General features: G+C 33.3%; 1 protein-coding gene across 6 annotated transcripts in view; it reads right to left on the minus strand.

Annotated features, from left to right (window-relative positions):
* The window catches only part of LOC140450917 (prominin-like protein), a 238,424-nt gene that overhangs the window by 159,933 nt on the left and 53,265 nt on the right, over window positions 1-25,226 (minus strand). For 4 of the 6 annotated variants that reach the window (XM_072544622.1, XM_072544601.1, XM_072544606.1 and 1 more), the window contains exon 2: window positions 16,326-16,355. The exons of 1 other annotated variant lie outside the window; for it this stretch is intronic. The gene's annotated coding sequence lies outside the window, so the exon portion shown is untranslated. Of the gene's footprint in view, window positions 1-16,325; window positions 16,356-24,337; window positions 24,357-25,226 lie in introns of those variants that run through there. One more of the 6 variants, XM_072544611.1, reaches the window with a different exon arrangement.

Consider the following 25,226-nt stretch of genomic DNA (forward strand, 5'->3'; position numbering starts at 1 on the left):
ATATGCCATGACGTAGTTATTCGACTGAAACTATCGACATGAGTGCATTTATTTCAAGTCCCCTTTTACCACACACTTCCTTTCAAAAGGTCATGTACTCATTTCGCTGAAGTTGATAATGATAAATTTTTCCAACCAGCAGTGGTTGCGACGATGAGATAGTATGAAAACTTGATAATGGGAAACAAAGAACATTGACTGATTTTATTAGATGTGATAAGTGTAAAGTTTTTCGTATCAAGAAAATGATATTTGAATTATATATCAAATAGATATAAAAGCATAAATTTATGAAATGAAATCTCTTATTACATGTTGCAAAAAACACAAAATTCGCTTTTAAAATATTTTAAAATACGGTATATCAGCAATTCTTATGTCTCAATTTTGTAAAAATGTCTTCCTCTTCCATATACTATGAAAGTTTATAGTTAAGTTTTGGATCAAACAATCAAAACAATTTTTGTCGTCGATAATAGGTTTGGAAATCTTTTTCATGATATTGTCTAAATAGGACATTATTTATAAATGGGTATTAATAATTTATGAAACAATCTTTCCACTGCGAATTATGAGATGCATTTTAAACCCATAATTGCTTCAAACGTCCACAAGTTAACCCAACAATAAGATTTTTAATGAGATCTGTGAGAATTTGATATCGTACCGTCAAATTCTTAAGGATATTTTAAGCTCTAATGAGTATTTTACGTAGCGAGTAGAAGTTATAAAAACTTTTTGCTTGCCTTTGTCCTAAAATATTAGTCTTCTGAACAAATGAACTTTAATCAAATAAAAGGCAAATATCGAGCACAGTTTATTAATTAAATCTTGCCCAAGTACTTTCGCTTCCTAGAGCATCTTCAGGTACAAATTTTTTTATAAAAAATAGGCGAAGCTACATTATGGTTGTCATCAGGAGAGAGAATGCACCCAGGAGAGAGAATGCACATTCTCTCTCCTGATGCCAACCATAATGTAGCTTCGCCTATTTTTTAAAAGTTTTAAAATGTTTGTCCTTGTGTACTGTAGTGTAATGTACAATTTTATGTTTATGACATTCTTTGTTTGTTGGATAGGCCAAAATTGACGAAATGTCCCTGAAGATGCTCTAGGAAGCGAAAGTACTTGGGCAAGATTTAATTAATAAACTGTGCTCGATATCTGCCTTTTATTTTATCAAAGTTAATTTATTCGAGCATTCAACCGTATATCAATTCTGAACAAATGTTTATTTTTCCATTTTCTAACATCTTCCACGATGCGGCTTTTGTTGATGACGCAGGATGGTTCTGGGCCGATAAAAGGAGTCATGGCTCCTTCTTTAGCAAAGCTATGAAGTTAACTAGTTACCAATAATTCCTGTATGTTCTGACACCCATGAGTAAATCTACTTTACTCATAACTCACTACTCCCCACTACACCCATACTCGGGTGTATTTAGTGGGGGCTGCAGTAGGACACTTGTGATTTCTATTCAATTAAGACTTTTTGCAACTCTATTATTGTCTTGTGTTGTACTCCAAAACAGCGCAGCATAAGTAATGGAATGTTTATTTTTACTTCTGGTTTTCTAACACTACAACACGATGAACCTACCAACGTTTATTTATTTAACGGTACAAATATATTTATCAGACTAAATTCCTAAAATCTAATATTTCTAAAACTCAGTGGAATTCTCGTGAAGTCGAAACAGCCGTAGCCCTTCTGCAAATCGTCTCAAAAATTTAGTCAGGGGCGTAGCAAGGGCTGGCGTAATAGTAATTATGAGTCTGACAATCGTTATACATGACAAATTTCATTTTAAGTTTCAGATCTCATGTTATGCCAAAAAATTTACGCGACCTCTTCCGAGAGCGGTAATGTTGTGACTGTGTAATTCATGGTCGTGAGTTGAATTGTTGATTTTTCATTTGTAAATGAAACAAGTATCGTTTTATTTACACAAGGATTTACTGAAATTATCGTTTTAGTAGTATTTATTTTAAAGTTCAATGGAACTCCTTCCTGAATTATCTAGATCTTCCAGTTTGTCAGCAATAATCGCTCTTATCTGCATGGTTATTAACCCTCCTTCCCACGGGTGGGGTCCATCAGTACAACTATAAATGAAATTGCTTAATTTTTTCAATTTTTTTTTGTATTTTTTTCCTACACTCGGTGTACCTTTTAGTGGCAATGAATAGTACACTTTAGCATAATTTGGTGAAATTGTATGAATCCGTTCAATCGCTACCTGTAAAAGTGTCCTGACAGACCCCACCCGTGAGTGGGCGTTTCTTGTTTTTGTGCTATGGCTTGGCTAACATTGCAGCTATAAATGCATTTATTATATACTAAGATTCAATAATACGAATGCAGAATTTCGGTCTTCTCGTCGTTTGTTTCTGAAGTCTTTAGGAATTGCGGTAGTCCAGAATAAAATGAAAATACGAGCACCAAATATGCGTATACCGAGAACATCACGGTTACTTGCTGCAAAATTTTCTGGAATTGAGCAAACGACGAGGGATGACCCAGCCACAGGAAAATGGGGATGTGTAAGTATTATAAAAAAAGAAAAACTAGATATTTTTGCCAATTTTGTAAAAACTGGTTATGTATAGAACATATAAAAGCGTGTTGTGCTGACTGTGTAGAAACAAAATTAAAATTATTTGACCCCCTCTATTTTCTGTTTCAAATTTTAATTTTGGATATTTAGTTTTTACTTGTATTACTGTAAGTATATAGAGTAATAATGTCGTCTTTTTTTATATTTTTCTTTTGTATTTTGCCGTTCATAATTTTTTTAATAAACTCCTGTAAAAAATAATGGTGTAAGTTATTTCGCAGTAAACTATACCAATACATATTGATACACATATTATATGTACATGTAGGTAGTACAACGTTATATCAGTAAGTTTTCTTAAAAATATTAAAAAAAAATTTTTTTTTAATGAGAAATAAGATGTTTAAAATTTGGTCCTGATAGACCCCACCCGTGGATTTGTGTCACAAGAAAGTCACCCGTGGAAAGGAGGGTTAATTGAGACGCCATTTATTTTCATTCGTTTTGTCCTGTTCTAACCTTACGAATGCTCCCTGTCTCCATATAAGTTTTTTTTTCGAATTGAATATCGTTATCTAGGCTCATCTCTTGCAGAGTGTTCAAAAGCACTGTGAGTTTTATTCTATCAAACGCCTCATAGTCAATGTTTGATTAGGATGTATTGAAATCATTGGTTTAATAATTTAAAATAATAAATAATTGTAAATAAGAGATAACAATTGATTGGCGTAACTCGACTTGAAATATGATTCGGTGTAAAAGTTAAAGATCCTTCCCACATGTGTTTAAGGGTATCTTCTAATTTATTGTCGTGGTTGCCAAAAAAACCTACTGCTGTTACAAAAATGTGTTTGAGTTTGCCTTTTAAAGTAAAAAATTTAAAGAAATAAGGTCATATGTTAAAACTATTAAGAATAATCAAACCAAATATATAAAATATTTAAGTAAACATCAAATAGTTTTCCAAACAGTCAATGAAACAAATATACACTCCTTTTTTATCTCTACTCTATTCTAATAGAACAGATAACCCAAATATTGCTTCCCTAGTTTCCATTCCATCTTGAAAACCAAATTATCCGCCACATAAATCCAGTTCACAGTTCCAGCTACCTAAGGAGTACTCCATATATTCCGCCATATTGTATGCCATATCTAAAGCCCTACAACATATATCAAACCAGCCCAAATTTTAAGCAGTCATTTCCACAGATTCTTTAAGCGCAGTACAAGGAATATTAAGGGTTTACTCAAACCACCCAATATTATGCCAAATTAAAATTGATCTAGAAGAACTTTACAGTAAGAATAAAAGGGTAGAATTTGTTTGGATTCCATCTCAGGTAGGCATAATAGGTAATGAAAAAGCTGATCTGGACGCTAAAGAAGCCTGCTATACGAATAGACCATATAAAAAGCTCCTAGAAATTCCTCATTCCGACATTCAAAACACCATCAAAGAATTTTCAATGAGAATATGGCTCGAAAGGTGGAAAAAGCTTGACGACAACAAACTACAACGCATCAACCCAAATTTGTCACCAAAAGGGATAACGCCACAAAAACAACGAGATCAAGTCATACAACACCGCTTGAGAATAGGACATACCAGGTTAACCCACCAGTACCTAATCACATTTTGAGGAAATTAACATTTCCTCAAAATTATTAGTTAAATTAAAATTTAAATTAGTTAATTTAAATTTTGTCAAAGTTAAATTTTCTGGCGTTTATACTAAATTGGTGCAGCATACGTTGTAAATCATCTTCACTTTGAGAGAGTAGTATTGCGTCGTCTGCATAGCAGATTATTTTAAGTTGTTTTTCTCCCATTTGGTATCTTTTTTTAATTCTTACTTTTTTTATTAAGTACTTCAACCATAATCAGGTTGAATAATAGACGACTCAGGGAATCTCCCTGTCTTATCCCATTGCCAGTTTCAATAAGGTCGGTTAGTTCTTCTACTTTTACTTTTATTGTGTGGTTTTGGTAGATATTTTCGATCGTTTTGATTATTCCTAGAGGTATCCCTCTTACGTACAGTAAGTGGATAACGTCTTTTAATTTTACCCAGTCAAATGCCTTCTTAAGGTCCACGAAACATAGATATGCCGGTTTGTTGTATTCTAATGATTTCTCTTGTATTCTATCTAGGATCTTGTCTCAATATTTTTTATTTCTTTATTTTAACTCATACAAAGAACTAGGAAAAATGAAAAGAACTTAAGGAGAATAAGTCTACGAACATGTTGGATAAACAACTTGATGATTAGCTGTAGTTTCACTAATGTTTACAGCAGAGTCTTCAAAAATACAAATTGGGTTGATAATTGTTAATAACTTTTTCAATATCACATGAAAAGGAAAAATAATAGATCATTCAAGAATATTTTGTAATTGAACCAAAACAAATCTGACAAAAGAACTAAATACACAATTTATCACATCTAATTACCAGAGGAACAAGAATTTCTTTAAATAGACTTGTTATTCGAACACGATATGGATGTAGCAGTACAAAACAACAAACTGTACTTTCCACCTCATACTTCACTTCGTAACCGTGAAAATAACTAACTTTGAATTATTTGTGCGATAAAGTAATATCACGAGAAACAGGAAATGTTTAGCCAAGCTACTGAACGATACAAAATAGGACCAGTTTATTCTATCTACATATTTCCGTTTCTCGCGTTCATGAAACAGTGAGTCACTATGTTTTTCCGTAAAGTTCATAATCTTATATGGGAAACAGGCCAGGTCTTAAGAGGTAATTACTAGAATATCCTAATTAAAAAAAATCAACATAAACGTCAAGTCAAATAAAATCATATTGAATTAGATTACCTTAGTCAATGGCTAGGGAAAAAATCAAAAGCTTGTAAGCAGAAATGCGAAAAGATTCGAAATGCTAGATAAAACAAAACAGTGCAAAGATATGGGAATACCGCCAAGAACCTCAAAATTGTAATTACCTACGCTAATAAAGACTGCTATTCAGAATCGACATAAATACTTTGGTTTTCCCTTCATTTTTTGTGAAACTCATACTTTCTGCGACAAACGCTATGATTTATTAAAGATACAGTGCCTACTATGTATATTTTTTGGGATTAAATCACAATAATTGTAGTTAAAATTATAGTTTTCCAGGTTCGACTATACTAAAGTGCTCAACCCATCTGTTTAATACTGCACCAATCGTGCATATAGTATGTCCGGTAGTTGTGTCCCTATGCATAAGATTAAAATATTAGTGAAAATTTTTGGATATAACGGGCGTGTTTTCTATCTTTTTTTAAATATTAAAAATATAAGAATGCCCCAAAGCAATTAAGATATTTTCGACTATTTTATTATTTACAAAAAAAAATGATGAATAATCTCTTCATTCTGTATATTTATCAATGAATACTTGACGCTACAGCGATAGGCGAGACACAATTGAAGAAAAGACGTGTCCAAAATAAGTAGCCGTTCCGAATGACGTGATACCAAGAGAAGATGCATTCATGGACTTATCGGAGAAAAGTTAGTTTGAGGTATAAAAAGTAAGTTATGAAATGCTCCAGTAAAAGCAGATCTAACAGGTATCAATCTTGGGCAAAGTAATGACGCTGTTGGGATATTGGTTATGCATTATAAAATTTAAAAAAAAACTTCAAAAGAGACATCAAAGCTTTTTAACACTTACACCTATGGCTAATTTTAAAAGCTTTAAAGTACTTAGCCTCAGTGAACAATTTTATCTAAAGTAAACAATGCTTATTGTTTACAACACTTAGAACTATTAATTAAAACTATTCCATATAAGTAAAAGTCCCTTGACGAAAAACAAGAAGTATTAAAAAACATAAAACGTTCGAGATGTCATCGAAAAATCCAGAAATGTCTAGTAATGTCTGGAACGTAAGAAAATATATATAAACACAGAAAGTTGACAGTTTAACTACATAGTTATTGAGTTTTTGAAGTTGACAGTTGTCACTGTGTAAAATTTGTAAGCAAGTATTGTAAGATTGGTGGCAGCGGTGGGATAAAAAAATATTAAGTAATTGTTGATGGCTAATACAAGATTAATAAATTTGATAAAGAAATATACACGTCCGAACCCCAGGAATGGTTTTTCAGAATGGAAGAGGAAAAAGAGAATCTTAGGTAGCTGAAGGAAAAGCATAGACAAGAAAAGAAGGAGAAGCCTAGACAAGAAGAGGAAGAGGAGAAGCGGAGGCGTAGAAAAGTAGAGGTATAAAACATAAATAGTTTATCTCAAATTCATGAAAATTTTAATTTAGAGGTACTTAAGTCACTTTACTAGTAGAATAGATGAATTAGAAGAACAGAACGATTTAGAAAATAAAATAGTACAAAAACCAAACGATACAAAAACCGATTTAAAAAATCGAAAATAGTACAATAAAACTATTTAAAAAAATAGAACAACAGCAAAACGATAAAGTCTAATTTAGAAAGCCAAATAGTTGAGTTAGAAATAAAAATTAATACCCAGGCTTCCTTATGTAATATTATTTCAGTAACTTATGTCGAATCTAAACACACAGCTTCAAATAGAACTAGCAAAATTTTAAAACCACCCACATTTAAAGGTCAAACAGCATGGGAAACTTATCGTTCTCAATTCGGAGCTGCGGGTAGAGAAAATGGCTGGACTGAGAAAGAAATGGTAGTTTCCTTGGTAGCGTCGATTCCCCAGGATGGACCTTATACCTCTCGTGTTCAAGCTTTAGAGAGAAGATATGGTCAGTAGCAAAACAGGTTTCCAAAGTCACCTGAAAGTTTGATATCAAAAGCATAATGATAGTCTGCAAGAATTTGAAGCCAATATTAAAAGATTATTGCACTCCCCTCAGACACCTAAAGATTTTCTTGAATAAATTGGTATACAGGGATTCATAGATGAACTACAGGATGTTGAAATGCAACAAACTTTCCGATTACAACACCACAAAATGGTAAAGGGAACACTAGTCTCAGCTCAGGAGTTCGAAGCAGCGAAAAGTATTTTTAGATCTCGAGCAAAATTAAAAGAAATAAGACTTCAAAAAAATCATGAAGTCATTACCGTAGATAATCAACAATCTATTTTATCCTAGATACTAAGTATACTGCAAAATCTTCAAAAAAAATCTTAAAATCAAAACCTAATCTACCTATCCAGTTTTCATCCAGAGGCAAACCCGAGGTCATATCCAGAGACTAGCTCCATACAATGTAAGTGATCCATCCTGTTGACTTCAAGGGATTCTCGATAGACCAGTTGTTCGAGGCGAAGAACTATAAAGGAAAGATAATTCGAGGAAAAACCTCGAAATGTCTAGTAATGTCAGAAAATATATCATACAAACACAGGAGTTCATAGTTTAACAACAGTAGTCATTGTGTTTTTGAGTTTGATAGTTGTCATTTCGTAAAAGTTATAAATAAGTGTTGTAATATTGTTGGTGTTTGAATATGGACTCAGGACCAGCAACTTCACGTGGAGTCATACGTCGCCATGTTACCAAATCCACTGGTAACTTTAACATCATAATATTTAATACCATATAATGTAAACTAAATGTAAATAAACAATTTTTAACGGGTTTTTACCCACATAATTAGTGGCTCAATACATGTATACCTAGTGCACTGATGATGGAATATGGATTCCGAAAACGTTTTGTGATATAGCCCGATTGGGTTTTTAAATTATATACGTTATAGAGGATGTTTAATAAAATTTTTTGTGATATATGGTATACAGCCAACTACAGGAACTTAGATTCCTTGTGAATATTATTTAGAACCTCAAAAAATTGGAAAATGTTCCGATGGTAAGTATAAAACAAAGAATTTAATTTTGAATGGAAACCCTGGAATGAATTTGTCGTTCTTTGTAGAGAAGTACTATTTTCGGCCCACATGGTAGGTGGAAATTTGGCGTCTTCAGCCAGCAATGTAGTTCTCCATCAAGAAATCTGCAAATTTTTGAACAGCTGGATGTCTTGGTAAGATTGCTCCGATATTAATCGCAAAATAATCGCCTACGTCTTCGGAGTCCAAAAAAGAAAGACTAAACACGTATTTTAAGTAACACAAAAGTCTGATCCTTTCAAATATTCCGTATATACGGAATAAACTTCATATATTTAAAGTTCATATAGACTAACAATCGTTTAATGATAACAATACAAAACTACAATACATCCTTTTAACTTCCAATATATGAAAGTGTCGTAATACCAAAGGAATGGCTAAACTTAGAAGTCATAGCTATATTAACTTAATGAGTCACTAACTAAAAATATTCTTAAAGATCATACAAAACCGAATTTATTAAAAATGTGAAATAGACATAAGTGACTCTCAGTTAGGATTTACAAAGGCCTTGCGAACAAGAGGCGTTGTTTGCGATTCAAACACTCATTAAAAAATGCCTCGATCGTCAGAAAAACGTATATCTCTGTTTCATCGACTACCAGAAGGCTGTTGATAGAGTCCAGCATGAAAAATTGTTATATGAACTACTAAAAATAAAGCTAGGAGGAAAAAATCTGGTGCCCGATAAGACTGTCATGCCTCCATTGCTCTTTAACTTGATGTCTGAATGCATATTTAAACAAGACCCCCAGAAGACCAACAGTCATGGGGGAATAAATGTTTTTTTTATTAGGAGAGCTATTACTATAAGCAATTACTGTAATTTAAAGAAATACATTTCTGAATCTGAATCTGAGAGAACAGATTTTCTCCCTATCTATATTAACTATCCGTTAACGATAATTTTAGAACTATTTTGAAATAGATACAATTCTCGATCTGAAATATCAGTTGTAAAAAAAATTTAGTATGCAAAAACAACAACTTACATTAAATATCATTGTAAAACATTCAATTTATGAGAATTAAACCAAGATGTTGAAGTGGAGTTTATGGTTCTAATGAATTAGATGTTAGAATATTAATACAAGCTTATATTATTCTCGAAAATAAAATTCATATAAGCACTAGACGGCGCCGAAATTAATATAAAAATAAAGAGTAAATATATTAACAATATCAAGTGTGCAGACGATACCGTTCTGATAGCAGACAAAATAGAAGACAAAAATTACAAAATAGACTATAAATAGATAGAGTTATAGACAGTTAATAATGCAAATGAAGCAATGGGAGTGACAATAAACCTTCAAAAAACTAAAGTAATTGTGATTAGTAAAACCGATGAAAATTGTCGCATTGACCTTAATAACACTCAATTATAGCAAGTTCACAAATTCAAATACTTAGTAGTACTAAACGATAAGCGGGATCCAGATATAGAAATAAAAATACGAATAGAACAGGTTAGGAACATGTACAATAAATGGAAGCAAATTACGTTTGGTCATTCCTTCTGTATGGAGTCGAAGCCTGGACATTAAAATTAAATATCATAAGACATTATCGCAGAATGCTTAGAATATCATAGAAACAACACATTACGAATTGAACAATATTAAACACCATAAATAGAGAGTTATAGAACAACGATTAAGAGAAGAAAGACCTCGTACCTACCCCATATAATGAGAAATAACAAATATATCTGCTACAAATAATAAATAAAAGAAAGATAGAGGGCTGAAGGGGAGTAGGCAGAAAAGTCATGTCAAGGCAACTTGTGAAAATTCTATATAAAAGTATTCGCCACTAGCATGGGTTTTCCACGTTCGCTTAACATTTCAGTGGCTTGCATTTTCTACGACGATATGATCAAGTACAAGCAAGACGCAAAACTATCAGTAAACTAATTTGAAAAAAATTTGCGACAAAGGGTATACGGATTTAAAGAATGATGTAAAAATCCAATTTTTAACTGGCTATCCATCCCAATAAAATCCATCGCCTACCTACCTAAATTTCCAAGAATTTCATGGGGAGCCAATTCACGCAAACTTTTTTATCGGTAGAGAACTTATTACCCGCAAACGGGAGCCAATTCATGTGCACCCAAACGTTGCGCGATTTTTGCCAACGATCCAATTCTCATAAAATCAATAAAATTTATCACTTTCATTGGCCGGTCGTAGTGGAATTTCCTAGAGCCTAATCTTCAAAACATATACCATGAAATTTAGATTTTAAGTTTTGGGAACACATATAAGGCATTTGAAATATGCCTAAAAAACGCAGAATTTAAAATTTTTGCATTACAAACGATCCCACGTCACGGGAAATGCCTTCACGAAGACGTTATTAGATGGAGTTGGTAGCTAAAGTTGTATGATTTCGAAAAACATATTTGTGTAATTGAAAAGAAGCAGTTTTAAATGCTGGGAAAACTCAAAATTGAAATTTTACCATATAATTTTTGAAGGTTAGACTCTAATAATAAACATTTCACTATGACCGGTGAATGAAAGTGATAAATTTTATTCATTTCATGAGAATCGTAAAAAATAACAAAAAATCGCCGCAACGTTTACTTATTCCACGCCTTTATAAAAATTGATTTCATTTGCGGCAAAATACAAAAATTGCATACAAAAGCTGCACTCTTCGCCTTTAAAATGAATTTTGATTTTTGTCGATAGGATACTCTCATCAAAAGATATCGAAGTGTTACCGTCGAGTTGATACAAATTTTATTTAAAATTGATTTCTAAAGTAGTATCTAAACAGTTTGTCAAGGGTGCCTCAGGGCTCAATCTAAGGTCAAATCGCATTTACTTTATACACCACCAATATTAACAGTTCCTTTAATAACTGTAAATTTCATCTATATGCAGACGATACACACATTTACCACTCATTTTATCCGGTTAAATCATGCATTAAATATAAACCTTAAAAAACTAATCTGATGGTTTTTGGCCCAAACAGGGTGCATTTTGAGATGCGTAACACCATTGAAATAGTTGTTTATAATGAAATCATTAAACTTGTAACTAGTGCAAAAATCTAGGTTTAACTTTAAATAAGCACCTAAAATTTACAAAACATATTAACACCTGTGTGAGTAAAGCATTTCTCAGTTTAAGAACAATTTATCATAATCGCCGCTGTCTATCATACAAAGTAAAAAGAATACTGTGCGAAAGCTTAGTCTTATCAAAATTTAAATATGGTGATGTGTATGGGCCTTGTATTAGTTCAGATGACAGGAGAAGAATTGAGGTGGTTCAAAATTCGTGTCTTCGTCTGATCTCTGGTATAAGAAGACACCAGCCTATTTCTCACAAATTAAAACATGTAAAATGGTTAAGAATGAAAAAGAGAAGATTTCTAAATGCTGCTTGTCCATTTCGCAAAATTATCAAAAACTCATTACCAGCATATCTTTTGAAAAAAGTTATATATAGAACTAACATACTGTACCGTCCCATGTTCGTAACAATACATAATGTCAATACAAGATACAAAAATACAATTACAGCTCCGTCACATCGTACAGAACAGTTCAAAAACTCATTTACATATCAAATATCAAAAGAATATAATGGATTAGCTAAAGACTTAAAATTAAAATCAATTGTATTTTTTGAAATCTCTTAAATCTAAATTAGTGCAGTAACTCGGGCGGAAAATAGAGCCTTACCTCCTAATTCTGTCAGACTGCATGGATTAATCTGAAAATTTGGATTTAAGCTTCTCTTACTCTCCTTTGCAAAAGTTATATATGGGCGAAGTATGTTTTTGTTTTTAAGGGGTTAAAACTACCCCTAAGTGGAAAAATAGGAAAATACGTATTTAAGCGTCTTATGTATCTATTAAAATCGTATGAATTTGTTTTTAACCTCTAGAAAGCATGCCTTTATGCAAAAAATACTTAAAAAGACTTGTAAAAGCGTTTTTAGGTATTTTTAAGCCTTTAAAAGATTAAAAAAGAGTTTAAACTGTTTTAATTTTCCATTTAGATAACTAAAAATTCATTCCTCGCTTATGAAACGATATTTCTTTAGTTTTAGCTCTTCCCCCAAAAAATCTCCTCTAAAGACGTCTACAACGTTAAAAAATAGTTTTGTTTTCAAAATAGATAGTTTCCGGCGCCACCTGCATGTTTAAAACTGTTTCAAGCAGGTAGTGTCGATGTACACTCTCCCAGGGGGACCGACGGCTTAACGTTCCCCCCGGAGCACAATGAACGGCATTTCTGAATTTCTGAAAAACTGATCATTTCTAGAAATAAAAATGTCTTTGTTGGTGCCAAGATATACATCTACAAAACTATTATACGTACTTTAGATATTATGTGAGAGCTCCAAAATACGTATATTTTTCACGTTCCAAAATTATCTCAGAAAAATATGATTGGGTCTTCTTCACTAAGTTAATTTTCAAGCTTTAATATATGTATACATAGCCTACAAGTGCTACCAGGTTAGGTTCATTAGAAAGCCAAACTATCCTTCAATTTTGAAAAATTAAAGTTCGAATCACTCAACACAGGGGGTATTCATAGCAAGACATACATTTTAATCGGTGATATCTCCATTGTTTGTTAAGGTACACGACAGTGTAACAGTTAACAGTTTATTAAACACGAGAATATTTATTGAAAAAGAACTATATTTTTGTACTATAAATATATATATATATATATATATATATATATATATATATATATATATATATATATATATATATATATATATATAATATATGTATATAAATAAAATGTAATGTAGAAGGAAAACGATTAATTTTGATTCTGATGGATACTAGGTTAATTATACTGCCCCTTTTTTCTTAAAATATTTGTAGAGTCTATCTTTTACGAGCTGTAACTTACTTAATTTACGTGCAAATGACTTTCTGTAGTGCTCATTTTGGTTTTTTCATGGACTATAAAAAACGTTTATATCAATACCCCCAAAAAATCAACCCTTTTCTTACAATTTAACGTTAAATAGATAGAGGTCCCCTGTTACCGACTATATCTCACTTATTATATACTATTATTATAGACTATATACTAAAGGCATATTTTTTGAGTTATTCATGAAAACCCGTTAAAAACGTGACTTTTTTCAATGGAAATTTGCTGCTTTCAACCATAAATAGCTCAAACAATATTGACTTTTAAAAACTCTATAGAACAGAAGTTGTTTATAATTTAATAGTCTATCGATTCCCGTAATTATTTTGACGAAAGAATTTCAACCCCCGAGAAGGGATGGCAACCACCCTTAGGTCGGAAGCACACATCAGCGTTATATGACTTTTGTTGTTTGAGCACTTTCCCATCAACTCGATACATTTCAAGTGAATCGGCTCAGTCCGACAAAATGTTGAGGTGAATAACCCGAGTGACTGGAGTAACACATGTGCCACTAGTTAATGACCTGTTATTAAGCATGTATAAACTATGTGATAGTTTTTGGACAATATCTAATTACAAAATGTCCGTATTAGTTAAGATTTTTGATTTATTGTTACAAAACATTCAAAATAATATATATTTTTTTCTCTTGCTTAAGATGAATAGCAGAGGTACCTACCGATTTCTTGAAATCAGTACCAACTGATCTTCAGCATTTTTTTCTTATTAGTATTTTATGCATATATTTTATATATTTTGTGTATTGTGAAAAAATAAAGACCTTTATTATTATTATTATTAATTTCGAGCGCGTAACTGACATTCACAATCGCCAGTCGCTTCAAACGTTGTTTCTGAGAGAGCGGTTCATTCTATATAAAAAGTGCTAATAAATATTTTTATGCAAAATTACCTCAGCTACATTTTTTTATTTGAATTCTTGGTAAATCGATTTTTTCCGTTTCCCCCTACGATGAGGGATTTTTGGGAGAAGCTGGGGGAGGTACAGTGGTAAACTTTTTTGAATATTTTTTTAGGCTCCAAAATTGACATTTTACGTCATATCATATTCGTATGATTTGTAGAGATTCAGTGGCATTTTCGTCTCTGACGACTGGAGTAAAACAACTCAACAAACATAATCTTTGCCTCGCTTCCAACCAACCCTAGCTTCCAAAGTCTACTAGTTATTTCTTTCGTCTTCTATCATACTACACACAGAAAAGTGCAAGCAAGGTACAAAAAGGGAAGTTTTTCAAGGGAGTTTTTATGATTCTTTCTAGTTGTGCACGCAGATCTTATTTCGCGATAGTAGGTTATTCGAAATAACACCGAAGTAACGACTGACCTAGTTCTCCTTCTTGGAAATGCAATCAGGATTTGGAAATGCAATTAAATGATGAAGTATACAGATATGATTTTGCAAAAAATGGAAAAATATAGGAATGAAGAAACAAACAATGATCTTAATACAGCCTATGATTAGAGTACCTCGACAGGTTTAGTCGTGTGCACTGAATAAGAATATGTGAAAATTGTGAGAGATAGGTATAACAGACTAACAACTCGTGTTAGGATCCGTTTAGAAAGGAATAATAAATGTCTTACAAGAGTAGGACTACATTAGTAACACATGTTTTCTATCACCCAGGAATCTGAATAAGTTGTAAGATGTCATTCCGCTATGCTACCTAGAATGCTTAAGCCATGTGATTCTTATGGTACCATGTCCACGTTGACCTTCGTCTTTTCATGTAATTATTAATTAATCGGAAAAGGTTGTATTTTTGTTTCTCATAACATATCTACAGTACTCAAGTTTCTCGTAATTTAGCTCAAAATCATGTAGTTGTGGTCCAGTATACACGGGAACAATCAAACGTAGTTTAAATACTCGTTTGACCGAACATACTAGGAACTATCACCATGATACTGCGACAAATCAGCTGTTGCAGACTATCGACCCACACAAGTGCATGGTAGAACATCACACTACTATGCACAGATGCTAAGAGAGGCTATCGTTCAACCCGACGAAACTTCTATGCACTGAAAATTCCAATACCGATTTAGATCAACCGACAGATCATGGGGGCTCGACAGGATGTTGCGTCCACAGCCACTACGTATTTGATAATAATATCTGCAGCAGTTGAAGAAACAATTCCAGACCACGTTCTATAAACTAAAATATATTATTAAAGCATAAACTCCTTAACGTCCATTTAGGTATTAATTGATGTCAAAATCATAGAGAGAATGTCAAAATGGTTAGGAAATGTTCAGTGCCAAAATAATAATCATCCAATACCAATAAATCTTAAAAACGATTACACATAGGAATAAAGGTAAAGAGAATGATAATGATAGACTTTGAGCAGATATTAAAATTTTTTAACCACAAAATATTCTTTCGAGTTGCGATGAAACAAATCAAAGTGTAAAGCCACAACATTGCAACGTAACATATGAAACTCATATTTCCTTTTGTTTTCCATCGGCATTCATAATAGTTTGAAATGGATGCACTGAGAAATTTCTTTCAGTTTTTTTCTTAATGTATAACTTAATGTAAGTAGATGTAGGATACGTGTTGCTCGGTCCATGTCTCACTAGAAGTACTAATTCCATAATATTGCGGTGCGACGTCGTTTTTGCGATGCCTCGTCATATCACATTGTTGCGGTTTCGTCCCCAGTGTCTTGTTTTCTTTTATGTGTCTGTCGGTGTTATAATTTTAGTTTAATTATTAATTAGGCCCAATACATCTTGAATTGATTTTTAACAGTCTACTAAATTTTCAGCATTCTCCGAAATGTCTATATTTCAAATACTTTCAGTCTTTTACATATCAAAGTGTTTCTTTTTTCAGTGTTATGTACTAATAATCATTTCCTAATCTTAATCTTAAAATCTCATACAATAAAGTCAAGAACACAAAACACAAAGTAAAACGACTTACCGAAGCAGATGATTGCCAGAGATCAGATTCCTGAAAAAAAAATTCAATGATTACAATTATTATCAATGAATTGCAGACATTCGGCTGTAATTTACAAAATTTACAAACAATAGACTCCTGTTCATTAGCGAAACAATGTTTAAGTATATGACCTAGATCTCTTTACACAAAAATAACAGAATCTCAGGTTCAATATTTGTTAAAGTAGAGAAAATTTCTTTATGTTTATTGTTAGATGAATACGAAATTTAAAAATAGACACTATACACAATTTTAAAATGCATGACAAAAAAGTTTTTATGGCTGAAGATTAGAAAGGTCTTTAATCCTTAACAGGAAAGGTCTCGTCTGTGAGACGACCTTCAATAAACATCTCTTATTATCTCTGACTCTCTTTAACCGACAAATTAGCAACGACTCCTAATCCTAAACCAACTGGTTAGTTACCTTTCCATTGAATTTCTAATCAGTATGAGAACTTGTGACTGAAATATAGGATAAAATAAAGTAATCGTAGTTGGTGAGACGACACCTGTCTGTTCGTTTTACTACTTAAGTAGTTATTGTGACCTATGGCTAGTTCCTCGAAAAAAAGATATATTTTGTCTAACAATTTTTAAGAAACTGTTATGAAGTGGTATGAGATTGTTAGTCATGCTACTGATATAGATGCTGTTTCATTGAATAAGCATATTGATTCCAATCACGAGATTAATTCAGAGTTATCGGACTGCTCAAAATTTAACAATGAGCAGAGGTTCAGTAACTAAGAAAAGTGTATTAAATTGGTTTCAAGTTTCAAGAAATTAAAACTTATGTAACAGAACATAAGTATGAGCGACCATCGTCTCTTATAAGAAAACTTAACAATAACGAAAATTCCTGTACTAAACGAGGAAACTGAACATGAGGAAAGTCAGTGATTGCTGCAGGCCATAATATTAATTTTTTTTAATATTTTATATGTAGTTGCCTTTTCAACAGTTATCTACGACTCATAAAACCATTGTTTATTTTTTAGTTTTTTATAGAGTTTTTGAGAATTTTTTAAAAGGTTACGATTTTTTTTACCCAATATAGTTCCTTGCAGTTTGCTGTGTTTTTGATAAATTAAAGATATTTTAACAATGAATATGTTATGTAATAAGGTAATTTTTTATTTCATATTAATTAATATCTTATATTAAAATGACAAAAAGATATAAGAATTATATTATACAATCGTCTGTGAGAAGAGACATTTCCATTTGTGTCCAAAAATGTGACCTTTTTGAAAAGAAAGAACCCTTTTAAATCAAATAGACCTGGGCGGAAATGGTACTATAGTTTTTTGAAACGAAATCCAGAAGTATCTACAAGGACTGCTCAAAATTTAACAATGAGCAGAGGTTCAGTAACTAAGAAAAGTGTATTAAATTGGTTTCAAGTTTCAAGAAATTAAAACTTATGTAACAGAACATAAGTATGAGGAAGTTTTGAATGATCCCTCACGAGTGTTTCATGGAGATTAGTCTGCACTCTTTCTAAATCCAAAAGGTAATAAAGTCTTGGTAAAGAAAGGCGATAAAACTGTATATCAGCAGGTCAACAGTGATGACAAAGAATGCCTTTCAGTTTTAATAACTGGAAACGCAGCTGGAACGATGGCACCTCCAATGATATTGTTCCGTTACGAACGAATTCGAAGAGACTTAGCTGTCAGTGTTCCTGAATGGTGAGGTATTGGGAAGAGCGAAACTGGTTGGATGACCGGAGAGACATTTTTCGAATACATCACAAATGTCTTTTATCCATTGTTGTTAAATGCCGGTATTACATTGCCAATAATTCTTTTCATAGATGGACATGCTTCTCATTTAACATTACATTTAAGTAAATTCTGTGAAAGTAAGGGAATAATTTTGATTGCCTTATTTCCAAGTGCCACTTATCTCATTAAGCCTATGGATGTAGCTGTGTTTCGTACTCTTAAGGATGGTTGGAAAAGTTCAGCAATGGGATAAACATTGAGTTACATAAATCTGATATACCCAACCATTGCAACGCTGTTGCAAGTCAAAAAATCGAAGTGTTAAAAGTTGGTCTAAAATTCTTAGAAGATAATATTGATGAGGAGAAAATTTAAAATATTTTAAATATTTAAAAATAGAGATGAATGGGATGAAGACATACGTGATCATTCTTTATTTTATTTTTTTTTAAGAAAAAATGTCTGAATTAAACGTTCTTAAATCCCAAATAATAAAAATGGAGATTTAAAAACAAAAAATCCAAATAAAAATTTGAGGGAAGAAACTGAAGTACCTTCTGAATCTAATGTTCCTCTAGAGGACCCAAATATTGCTAATGAGAGGGAAGAAACTGAAGTACCTTATGAATTTTATGAATGAATATTTCATTCAATGAATATAATGAGTTATTTAAAAGGCACCCTCATCTCCTGTTAACTCACCAACTAAAACAACAAAACATTTTACACCAGAAAGAAGTCAAACAGAAGCCCTGCAATTGATACAAACGTCGACGTTATCATATGTGGTTCTATCTCCATTTACAAGAGCTCTATTTTGGCCTGAGCCCAAACAGTCAAAGCAATTAAAACGAGCTAAGAAAGAAAAAGTACCTTCAGTTATTACTACAAAATAATGGCAAGAATATCAAGAGAAAAAGCAAATGGAAAAAACAGTTCAAGAGGAAAATAAAAAAACTAAGGGCGAAGGAAAGAAAACGAAAAAAGAAGAACGAGAAAAAAAATGAAAAAGAAGAAAAATTGCAACTTCTAGGAAATAAAAGAAAAACGCACAAAAGAAAAGTATTTATTTCTTCAGATTCAGAGACTTGTGAAGAATGGCTAAAGTCTGGTGATAGCCTTGATGATATCAGTTTTATGTGGAATGGTACAAACAATATTAAACAAAAAGATAAAGTGTGTGACACAGAAAAAGATACAAATTTAGATTCTAAAATTAAAGAACGTAATACAGACTCGACGACTGAAAATATACCTAACAATGGACAAAACTACACACAAGTGTATAAAGAAGGTGACTACATTCTTGTGTCATTTACAGGTAAAAAGAAGGTATATAAATTTGCGTGTGTTATACAAGAAGTGTGCAAGTCGTGTCGATTAAAAAACATGACTTCAAGGAAGAGTGACATCTGCCCATGTTTGTAATGACGGTCGAGAGGGAGGACACCGAAAGGCTAAAACGCATCACCAACCTGATGCATATGAAAGTCATAATTCATAATAGAGGACTTTAGAAAGGCAACGGGGCCCACACAGTGTTTCAACTGCCAGGGCTACCACCACGCACAAAGAGCGTGCTTCAAAGCACCTCGTTGTGTAAGATGCGAAGAAGAGCATCCTAGCAGAAGCTGCCAAATGCCTAAAGAACAAAAGGCAAAATGCGCGAATTGTCAAGGACAACACCCCGCAAATTTTAGAGGATGTCCAAGATGTCCAACCTGGGGTCGCCAACAACAGCCCCAACAAAGACAAAAGACAACGACACAAAGAAGGCCGCAAATCACTCCCGGCGGACCTTCCTACGCTTAAGCAGCAAAAGCGCAAGAAAATGAGAATACAATTCTCATTTCCAGGCAACACCAAGATGATCTAGTAAACTCAGTAAAAGAGCTACTTACTAGGGTAATCAACGAAGCGATAGCAGATATAAAGCTAGCACTGAAGTAGTGCAAGCAGATAGGGGATACTTGAGGATAGGCTCCTGGAACCCAGGAGGCATGAGGACCAACCAAAATATACTGGACGAACTGGTCAACAGGTATGAAATGGATGTCTTAGCCATACAAGAAATGAAACTTACAAACAACATAAACATCAAGTTCCCAGGATACGACGTCTATAGGAACGACAACACAGCAAGATCAGGTGGCACCGCAAATCTAGTGAAAAAAGGCATAGGTCATATCAGAATAACAACACCGCAACTAAATACTATGCAAGCAACAACAATAAGAGTACAAATGAGGCAAGCAGAAGTCAGAATTACCTCCGCCTACGTGAGACCACAAGATCCACTGATCGATGAAGACCTAAATACGTTCTTAAACGACGAACCCTCCATAATAATAGGAGACCTAAACGCAAGATCCCCTAATTGGAACGACAGAGCTACGAACAGAAATGGAAGACTACTAAACGCATACATCGAAAATAACGAAGACGTTATGGCAACGAGCCCCACAGATCCAACGCATTACCCAGGAAATGGACTTCCTACACACACATAGACATTGTAGTAGCAAAAAACCTAGGACTACAAACAGAACTACAAACGTTAAATGAAGGCACAACCGACCACAATCCCATCCTATTAGAACTAGGAACGTGGAAAGAAGAAGCATAAACAAAAGAATTAAAAAGAAAACAAAGTGGACAAACTTTAAGAGACTCGTGAGCACCAGAATAAACATAGTTCCAGTGATAGACAACCCACGAGAAATAGAAGACAGAGTCCTAGAGTTGGAAAACATCATCCAACAAGCGCTCAGAAATAGCACTACAGAAGAGGAAGTAGAAATGCACAGAGGAAGATTCAAGGATATACCACAAGCAATAAAAGACTTGATAAGGGAAAAGCACAGAGCAAAACAGACAGCAAGAAGGACAAGGAATCAGGCAGACAAAAACAGAGCAAACAGACTAAACAGAGAGGTCAAAATAGCACTACAACAACACCGTAGTGAAAGCTGTGAAAACCACATAAGAGATATAGAAGAACAAGGACCAAACATGCAAAATATCTGGAGATTCCAGAGGATTTTGAGAAACGACAGAAAGCCAATCCCCCCATTACACGGAGAAAATGGAATCGTATACACCACAGAGGAAAAAGCAGAGGTAATAAGGAGTACTCTCGAGAGAGAGTGTACATTAAATTACCACCCAGACGAGGATATCGACTTTATAGAAGAAGTCAAAAGACAAAGAGAAAGACCTGAAAATCCAAACGAAATCATCCCTCCTACATCACCGGAGGAGATAAATGAATTAATCAAAAACGGTTCGCTGAAAAAAGCACCTGGCCCCGACCAAATCACAAACAGGGCTTTAAAATACTTACCAGCGAGAGCTATAGTATACCTAACAAACATTATAAATGCAATGCTAAGATTCAAGAAATTCCCAAACAGATGGAAAGAGGCCCATGTCATAATGTTACCAAAGCCCGGAAAAGACAGCACATTCCCGCAAAAGTACAGGCCAATAAGCTTACTACCTGCAATCAACAAGATTGTAGAGAGAATAATAATCAGTAGACTTCAAGCCGAAACAGACAGACTAGATATAATAAGATATAATACCCGAAGCTCAATTCGGTTTTAGATCAGAACACTCCAGTGAGCTACAAGTACTCAGACTAACAGAGTACATAGCAGCTGGATTCAACGATAAACAATTCACAGGAGCCGCCTTCCTAGATGTAAGCAAGGCATTCGATAGAGTCTGGCATAAAGGACTGATATATAAAATGAGAGGATACGGGTACAGTGGAGCAATGACAAGGCTGATCTCGTCGTACTTGAGCAACCATCGTTTCAGAGTCCGGATAGGACAAGTCCTATCTGAGCTCGGGAACCCGGAGGCTGGAGTGCCACAGGGAGCGGTACTGTACCTCTACTGTACACGATATACACAGCAGACATATCTAGAACACCAGGTACACTATTAAGCCTCTATGCCGACGACACAGCGATAGCGGCCAAACATAGAAACGTAGATATAGCGGTTAATAACCTACAAACAGCGCTAGACGATATAGAAGAATGGAGTTTAAAATGAAAAATAGCAATAAACTCCGACAAGACACAGGCTGTACTTTTCAAAAGAGGTACCAGCAACCAGAAGAATAGGTAACTGTGCAAGACAATCCCATTGAGTGGAAAAGCGCATCAAAATACCTCGGAGTAATCATGAACAAAGGCTTAACATTCAACAAACACGTAGAAGCCACAGTACAAAAAGCAAACATGGCAAGAGCATCTATAAAAGGACTAACAGGGAGAAAAAGCAAACTTAGATTAAAAACAAAGATAAGACTAATAAATAGTATAATCTTGCCCATACTAACAAATGCATCCCTTGCTTGGGGACACATATGCAACACGTCAAAAAAGAAAATACAAGCGGCACACAACAACAGCCTAAGAGAAGCAGTCAACGTACCAAGATACGTTGCAGAAGATTCCTTTTTAGAGAACTACAACAAATCAAAGTGACTGACACGATAAGAGAAAAAGCCAGGATAAAGTTCGCAGAAATAGAGAACCACCCCAGTCACATACTAAGAGAGATAATGAGGTATGACACTTTCCACAGATGGAAGCACAAAAGACTAAAACAACAAATAGTAGACTAAAACAATAACACCAGAGAGAAAATTAAACCAGAGAGAAAACAAAACACTAGAGAGAAAATACTTCAAAATAACAACAACGCACATAGAAGACAGTTCGTAGCTCAAAAAACACACAAGGACTATCGCCAAACACAAAGTGGGCCCGGTTGTCTTAAAGAAGATAAAATCTATATTGTTATATTGTCTTATATTTATATATTTTTCAATGTTATAATATGGACTTTACACTAATTCTGATTTTTTGTTTCAGGACCACCTACAAAAAAAATACAAAAAACACAAAAAACCGGCCTCGGCCACCAAACAAATTTAAAAAAAAAATACTAAAAAAAACCGGCGCAAGCCACCAAAAAAAATTAACAAAAACCCCAAAAGCAGGGCACGTAGCCCCTTGAGCACCAAGTCGCCGAACTGAGCCGGGGCTCAGAGCGGAGACTTGAGGCCCAAGTAAGCAAGTCCTGAGTTTTCGCATTCGGTTAGGAAACCATGTTGGGGCTCTATTACCAAGGACCTCCACATGAAGAGCATTTGGCTGATAGGTGTGCCCCTATCCCAGAAAGGGATGGTCTGGAGCATTGGAGCGCGGTGGGGTGACTTCTGTTTTTACTCGAGTTACCACACCTCGCTCCAATGAATTGTTATACCCGAACGTAATTCTTAGGGGTGAACATTTCTCACAGGCTGGGTTTAATCAAATTGCTTGCTTGCTTGAGAAGTGTGCAACAATGATGAAGTTGAAGTTGTAGGTATGACGGCTTGTAATGAAACAAAAACCGTATTTAAGTTAAATGAGAAGGACATAAGTTTCATTAATTTTTGCCAAATCCTTGAGAAGTTACAATTTCCCAATATAACTTGTGCTGGAGATCGATTAAAATATGAATTTAAGAAAAAGCTTGAAGTTGATGGATAGTTAAAATATCGTCAATTACTGGATCCTGTAGGTGTCAACTACTGGAATTTTGAAAATATTAAATAATCTACTGGTTAATTTGCAACCTGTAAGAAAATGTAACATTTTTTGTTTAATATTACATTTTGTAAATATTTTCAGTTAGTTTTATATTTTACAAACATTAATAACTATCCTGAGACATAGTTAATAAAAATATTTAAATCTGTAACTGTTTTATTGCCAGATTTGTATATATTTTTTCTTAAGCTGTCAACTACTGTTACCTTACTACGATAATGTATGATTAATGTTCGTCCTGAAATAATGTCAGTCTTTTTAAAATAACCCTGTTTAAAGGAAGCCAAGAAAATATTTGTGTCGGTTAGAAACTAGATAGATAATATCGCCAGTTGACAAGTAAAACTCACTTTATAGGTACAAAAATGATCGAAATTGATATTTTATCACCAAATGCATTAATGCTTTAATATCTCTGACTGGAAAAAGTCACTAGCTACAAAAATCGTTTCAACACAGATTTTTAATTTAAAATATTTAATACAGGCAAAGGTCATAATTGCATGCTATTTTGCGGGTTGTTAGTTCAGTTAGTTGACTTAATCAGTATTTATTATTGTTTGGCGTTCTTAAACTGTAATAATTATTTAAATAGGTAAAAATTTTGTTTAAAACTCATTAACATTCCAAATTTTCTTTATTGAGTGTACCTTCTGTAACAGCATGAGTTTTTAGACAATATTTCGGCAGGTAAACTTCACTAATTACATTTTTCTCAAAAACTTCAAAACTACACAATTTTTAATAAAAACTTTTTTTTTAATTAAAATGTCACTAACTTGAGTTTTTCGTATTTGAAACTTCTCGGCCAAAACTCGGAACATTATAATTATTTTTTTCACATAATTCTATCACCTATATTTTTTCTTCCAAATTTAAAAACTCTTTTAGTCGAAGACATGGTTACCCTTAGATCAGAATATTGCAAATAATTTATAAATGTGTACAAATTACAAAATGCGCATTACAAAATTGTGCGCTCGCGGAGATAAAATTTTTCCCTCTGAACACCCTCCGGGTGTAAAGTTCTGTGTTCGCGGCGTTCGCGCTGTACAGACTGATAAAAGATCCTGACTGAACATGTTCGAGACGAGATTCCCTCTACTATAATAGACGTTCGATGATTTTGTTTTGGATTTTAAATCCGCAGAAGCGCACAACATACTTGAAAAAGGCGATAAGAATTATTTCTTGTCATCATGTCAAATGTTTGTTAAACAAAGTAAAGATTTTGTTTTTTATTTAAGTTTTGAAATTATACGTGATATACAACATATATACCCCAATATTATTATAATTAGTTTATTAATTATAATTTAATTACTTTTTACAAGGTATGTAAATGCAATAATTTAAATTGTTATATATTAATTTACTTATATTGTACTATACCATTATCAAATTGACTATACTTAAAATGTTATTTTAGAAGACGAATTGTTTGAGTTCAGTTGTTGATTTTCAGTTATATTTATATTACAGTTTTTATTTTTTAAAATCATCATTTTAGTTTTACTTATATTGAGATAATAGTTATTA

The sequence above is a fragment of the Diabrotica undecimpunctata genome, chromosome 1 (genome assembly GCF_040954645.1).
Source record: "Diabrotica undecimpunctata isolate CICGRU chromosome 1, icDiaUnde3, whole genome shotgun sequence".
Taxonomy (NCBI): Eukaryota; Metazoa; Arthropoda; class Insecta; order Coleoptera; family Chrysomelidae; genus Diabrotica; species Diabrotica undecimpunctata.